Here is a 6,944-nt window from a genome sequence, read left to right on the forward strand (position 1 = left end):
GGGCCCTGTTGGGCTGGTTTCACCCATCGCTTTCCACGTGACTCTCCTCCTCCGGGCTCTACTGACTGCTCTCTCCCCTTGCTCCTTTAGGCCCGTGGGTAGTGATAGCCCCACTGTTACCAGCCCTGGGTACCGCAGTATTCTTTGTAAACAGTCCTTTTCTTAAACTCTCTTTGAAATTCTCCTAATGAGTGTGCCATATTCAGATACAGAAAGAAAATTGGCACAGTTCCTTGGGAGAGCTGCTCATCAGTGATCCCACTTCTCTCTACCCACCCCAGAGAAACACTTGCACATCTGCACAAGGTGCAAGTACAAGGATATTTGCTGCAAACGAAACAATTTAAATGTCTTCAAATAGGGAAATAGCTAAATAAACTATAGTACATCCATATTATGGTATATTATGCATCTGTTTTAAAAAGGAGATGGATCTATTTACATAACACAGAAAGGTTTCTAAGGCTTTTTTTTTTTTTTTTTGCTGGGGAAGATTCCTCCTGAGTTAACATCTGTTGCCAACCCTCCTCTTTGCTGAGGAAGATTCGCCCTGAGCTAACATCTGTGCCAAGCTTTCTCTGTTTTGTATGTTGGTCGCCACCACAACATGGCTGCAGAAGAGCAGTGTAGGTCTGCATTCAGGAACTGAACCCCGGCCACTGAAGCAGAGTGTGCCGAACTTAACCATTAGGCCAGGGGGCTGGCCCCTTCTAAGGCATATTTTTGCATGAAGAAAGTAAAGTTCAGTACCACAATAAATTATATAAAATGATACCTGTATCTATCATTTTATGTACTCTCTAAATCTTTGGGAAATTTTTCACTGCCCCTTCCTATGAAAGGATTATACATCCCCACCCCACTGAAGTCAGGCTTGGCCATATGATTTGCATCTGCCAAGGAAATGTGCATGAAAGTGACTTCCAAGCAGAAGCTTTAAGAGGTCCCACCATTCTTTCTTTTCCCTCTGCCATGAGATTAGAATATCCCAGTTGCTTCTTCAACCTGTGTCCTTAGATAGAGCTGAAGCCAACCCATGACAAACCTGTAAGGATCGAGAATTAAACCTTCGCTGTTGGAAGGCACTGAGATTTTGAGGATGTTTGTTACTGCAGCATAACCTAACCAACCATGACTCACACAGGTTGCTGCATAACGGATACTTAGCTACTTTCTGTGGAGGAGACACAGCATTTGGTGTTCACAGGGGGCTTTAGTTTTTATCTTTAATATTTCAGTTTTCTCATAATGAATATATATTCGTGCATCACCACGTAATAAAAATACATGATTTCAAATGAATACAGCAGGTGTTTTCCTACTGAAAATTAAATGCTAAAAAATATCATTCTTAAAATACACACACAAACACCCAATAAATTAATGGGTCTTTTTGCCCAGCTGGCACTCTGAAGAAGGAGACTGGGGGCGGACAGCAGTGTGAGCTTTCCAAGGCTAGAGGAAGTGCTGAAGCGTGACAGTGCCTTGCCACTTTCTCTGCAGGTAGAAATCTGCAAAGCCTAGACAGACTGGGAAACTTATTTCTGGTTCAGCTGTCATGAAATTGAAATACAGATTCATAATCCCTCTTCTTTTCTTTTTACATTAGTGATGCCCACCTTTCCAGTAACCTCATTTATATGAGAGCAAAGGTGATTATGCGACCAAAATTGAATTCAGTGAGTTCGGAGAATTCCGAGCTCCTTGACACAGTCTACTCTTGTCCGGCAAAGTTAGTGAGAGCTGTGGGAGCTCTGTTTCTGATTCCACCTGTAGATCTCTGAGTCAAGATTTCAGCCCTTGTTTCACTAAAATGAAAAGCTAGAGTTGGTTGGATGGATATCAAAGACTTCATGCAGATTGACATGTCATAGACTACCCACAATTTCCACTTCCTATTCAAGCCAAACAGTCCTCTTGTCTTTGAACTTTACTTCTGAGCCAAGTGTCAGTGGCCAGACTCCCGGACCCAGTGCCCAGTCCCCAGCTGCACGTGTGTCAAGAAGTTACACCGGCAGCAGCAGCAACCCTTACCTCTCAAACACAGTCATGGTGACTTTGAAACAAAAGTCCCCCCACCTTCGGCAACTCCAGCTCTTCCAATGAGTTTGCAAGCACCTAACACCCTGTGTTAAATCCCTTTCTGCTTAAAATTCCTCGAGTGGTTTCTGCTTCTGTCTCCTGTACAGAACTCTGACTAAAAATAGGTTGGAAAGTAATATTCAGAAAGTAGACCCAAATACAAAAAGATGAAAAATAAGAGAGAGAGAGAGAGAAAAGAATAAAATTAGAAAATCATTCCAGGAGCTGAAATATCTGAATAATTGTAGTTTAGAAAGTGAAGATAAAGAAAATAGGGAGACGGAGGAAGAAATCTTCAAAGAAATAATTCACAAAAATATCCCAGAACTGAAAGAAATGGGTTTTCAGATTGAAAGAGATCAGTGACGAACAATTAGATATTGTCCCTGCTGTATTCATTTGAAATCATGTATTTGTATTACACAGTGATGCATGAATATATATTCATTATAAGAAAACTGAAATATTAAAGATAAAAACGAAAGCCCCCTGTGAACACCAAATGCCATGTCTCCTCCCCAGAAAGTAGCTAGTATCAGTTATACATCCTGATATGATGCAATAGGAAATACACAATGCCACCTATACAATATTCTCGCCAAAAGTTGAACTGAAATCTAATCAAGGCTCTAGATCTAACTACCAGTTTACAGGACATTCAAGGGATGGTGTCAGACTTTAAAAACACCACAACGATGCAAACAGCCAAATTCAGACCGAGAGAAACTCTATAGGATAATTTACCTATATATAAATTTATAATTTATATAAAAAAAGAGGAGTAGGAATAACTGTTACAGGTTAAAAGAGACTTAGCAACTAAATGCAATGTGTAGACCTTGCTTGGATCCTGATTCAAATAAACCTGTGTGAAAAGTCATTTTTGAGACAATTAGAGAAAATCTAACTTGGGCTGTGTATTGTAAGCTAGTAAGGAATTATTACTCATTTCCTTAACTGTGATCATGGAATTGCAGTTATGTTATTATTTTTTTTAAGTTCTTACTGTTAGAGCTACATACTAAGGTATTTACGAATACAATGATAGAATGTCTGGGATTTGCTATAAAATAGTGCTGCTAAAAAAATGAGTGAGGGGTAGATACAATAGTAAAATAAAACTTGGTGATGGGTGCGTGGAGTTTACTGCACTATTCTTTCTACTTTTGTGTTTGTTTGAAAATTGTCATAATAAAAGGTGAAAGAAAGAGAGGAAGAAAGGAGAGAGGGAGGAAGAAAAGAAAGAAAAGCAAGGAAGGAAGGATGGAGGGTGACAGGGAGGGAGGAAAGGAAGGAAAGAAAGAAGGAAGAGGACAAAGGAAACCCACTGGGCGTCTCAACGTCATTAATCATGAAATTTCAAAATATGAGGAACAAAAAAGAAACTTTTGGAGAGAAAACCAGGTTCTTACACTACACATCTGTGTAAGAATGGCTGAAATCAAAAACAACGCAAAATAAAAACCAAACCTGCCAATACCAAACACTGGTGTGAATATGGAGCACCAGGAACTCTCTTTCGTTGCTGGTGGAAACGCAAAATCGCACAGCCACTTTGGAAGACGATTTGGCAATTTCTTACGAAACTAAATAGTCTTAACATACAATCCAGCAATCATGCTCCCAGGTATTTACCCAAAAGAGCTGAAAACTTACGTCCACACAAAAACCTGCACACGGATATTTATACAGCTTTGCTCACAATTGTCAAAAGCGGAATCGAGATGTTCCTCAGTAGGTCTATCAGTTTCCTGTGGCTGCTGCAACAAAGTACCACAACTGGCCGGCTTCACACAACCAACCATACTCTCCCGGTTCTAGAGGCGAGAAGTCTGAAATCAAGGTGTCAGCTGGGCCGTGCTCCTTTTGAGACTCTGGCTAGAACTCCTTCTTGCCTCTTCCTAGTTTCCGGTGGTGGTTATGGATCCCTGGCACTCCTTGGCTTGTAGCTGCCTCACTCCAATCCCTGCCTGTCATCACACGGCCTTGCCCCTGTGTGTCTCCACCTGGCTTTTCCTCTTTTCTTTTTTGAGGAAGATTAGCCCTGAGCTAACTACTGCCACTCTTCCTCTTTTTGCTGAGGAAGACTGGCCCTGAGCTAACATCCGTGCCCATGTTCCTTTACTTTATATGTGGGACGCCTACCACAGCACAGCATGCCAAGCGGTGCCATGTCCGCACCTGGGATCTGAACCAGAGAACCCCAAGCCACTGAGAAGTGGAAGGTGCACACTTAACCGCTGCACCACTGGGCCAACCCCTTTTCCTCTTTTTTAAGGACACCAGTCATATTGGACTCAGGCCACCCTAACAACCTCATCTTAACTTGATTACATCTGCAAAGACTCTTTTCCAAATAAGGTCACACCCACAGGCACGAGGGCTTAGGACTTCAGTAGATCTTTTTGGAGGACACAAGTCAATCCATAACAGGAGGTAAATGGACAAACCGTGGTACAGCCATACAATGGAATATTATTCAGCGATAAAAAGAAATGAGCTATCAAGCCATAAAAAGACATGGAAGAACCTTAAATCATATTGCTTAGTGAAAGAATCCAGTCAGTAAAGGCTTCAGACTCTATCATTCCAACTATACGACATCCGGAAATGACAAAACTAAAGGGAGTGTAAAAGAGAAGTGATTGCCAAGGGTTGGGGTGAGGGGAGGGGGTGAGAGCTGACTAGCTGATGCACAGGGGTTTCAGGACAGTGAAATTGTTCTGTATGATACTGTAATGGTAGATATCTGACATTATGCATTTGTCAAAATCCATAGAACTGTGCAACAAAAAGAATGAACCCTAATGTCAATGATGGACTTTCCTTAATAGTGTATCAATATTGGTTCATCAATTCTAACTCACGTACTACACTAATGTAAGATGTTAATAGGTGAAACTGTGGGTGGGGAGAGATTGGGTATATGAGAACTCTCTGCAATATCTGGTTAATATTTTTGTAAATCTAAAACTGCTCTAAAAAATAAAGTCTATTAATTAAAAAAAAGATTCATTATGGAATCTAAGACTAAGTATCACCTCTTTCAGAAAGGTTTTCCTGTTCTCTCACCACACTCCCAAGACGGGTTAGGTGCCCTTCTCCCAGGCTCCCACAATACCCTGGGCATACATATTCTTGTGGCTGCCACATTGTATTTTAATATCTCTTTGTATCTCTGTCAGTTAATAGCAGTGGTTTGCCAACCCCTGGACTAGAATGCAGAGATGGTGAAAGCAGCTAATCCATTAGCAGGCACCCAGGGACGCCTGGCAATGGGCACGTCTGATCTCTCAATGCACTGATGAGGTCATTTATGGTGTAATTACCATGAGCACTCTGACCCACCAGGCTATGTTCCGGATGGGGGCATAAGGCACAGCCATACCACATTAAGGCTCATTTCAACCTGAGCAGTCCCTGGATTAGTGACCTTTGGTTTGCCAAAGATGGATCCCCGTGGGAAAGCTTCCGCACTGGGAAACTTTTCCAGGGTTCAAATCCTGTAGCGACGATGTCAAATCTATATTGTTTATATTACACAACACTCCCTTTCAATCTTGCTCAAGTTAAAGGTGTTGTAGTACGGGGTCACTGGCACAAATGCCCATATGACAGATAACATAAATGAGGAAAGCAAACTCAGGTCAGGCGGGACCCTGGCACTTTGAAAAGCTGATGCCTGATCTAGAGTGGGCAGCCACTCCTTGGCTTCGGCCAATCACTGCCACACACAAGTGTGGACACAGTGCTGCCAGACAAGGCAGAGACGCAGATTTCTGTTCAGACAGAAATCTCTCAGACTGTAAAAAATGTTGGCAACTAACACAAACAGTTTAGAAATACTGGAGCAGGCACATTGGGAGGATAAGGAATCATCCAATTGCACTGGGGTTTTATGACAGGGGAGAAATAGCAAAGAAAGGTGAAGGGTAAGGGCAGCTTTTGGAAAACCTTGATTGTCACACTCAAGGAGCTGACCAATTGTCTTCTAGGTCACCAAAGGATTTAAGCAAGAAAGGGACACTATTAGAATGGCATTTTTAAAAGATCACTTTGGCAGTTGATGGGGGCAGGGCGAGAATAGGGTGATGAGTTACAAGTCCATCATTAAGCTAAGGGTAAAGAAGAGATGACAAAGGCCTACTTACTTTGTTCTCCTACCAGACTGTAAACTCCAAGACAGCAGAGCCCGTCTGTCTCGCACTTGCTGTGTCTCCAGCACTAAGCATAAAGCCTGCTCAGTAAATATTTGTAGAAAGAATGAATGAAAGGAAAGGAGTGGAGGTGAGAGGCATTTTGCAGAACCGGGTTTAAGAGTCAGCGGCCTGGGGAGGAGGTGAACGCCGATCATGGCGAGAGCAGTCACGGGGGTGGGGCCGTGGAGGGTTTCCTTCTCTGAAGCTCCCTCTAAGAGCCCTGGGAAGGGGGGATCTCCATGAAGAGATCCTAGATACAGGCTTTGTGAAAGACCTGCGCAGGTTCGATTCCGGCACTTCACGTGGCCTTTTCAATCCACAAAAGGAGGAAGGACTGAAGGGAGGACTAAGCGAAAATTCAGGGATGAACAATTTCGGTGCTTCCGCGGGTCCACTATTCCCGTAGCACTCAGCATCAGGGGACAGACCTCAACCGCCGACCCCCATGACGACTGCTCTCTGGATGGGGTGGGAACCGATGACCTCGGAGTCTCCAGGCCTCGCCCTGGCGAGTTCCGAGAGCGGGCATCACCCGAGCCTCAGGCCCGCCCAACCCCAAACCTCGCCCGGTCCTCTTCGTTCCCACACACTCCATTTCTCGACACCCCCAGCTCCGCCCCCTCTCCGCCCACCTCCTCCTTCCGCTCCCCGCCCCCACTTCCG

General features: G+C 43.5%; 1 protein-coding gene across 1 annotated transcript in view; it reads right to left on the minus strand.

The window, feature by feature from the left end:
• The window catches only part of RIMS4 (regulating synaptic membrane exocytosis 4), a 126,934-nt gene extending 120,023 nt beyond the window's left edge, over positions 1 to 6,911 (minus strand). Inside the window, exon 1 of the mRNA XM_070588396.1 lies at positions 6,234 to 6,911. The gene's annotated coding sequence lies outside the window, so the exon portion shown is untranslated. The remainder of the gene's footprint in view (positions 1 to 6,233) is intronic.
• Positions 6,912 to 6,944: the final 33 nt, after the last annotated feature.

The sequence above is a fragment of the Equus przewalskii genome, chromosome 21, assembly GCF_037783145.1.
Source record: "Equus przewalskii isolate Varuska chromosome 21, EquPr2, whole genome shotgun sequence".
Taxonomy (NCBI): Eukaryota; Metazoa; Chordata; class Mammalia; order Perissodactyla; family Equidae; genus Equus; species Equus przewalskii.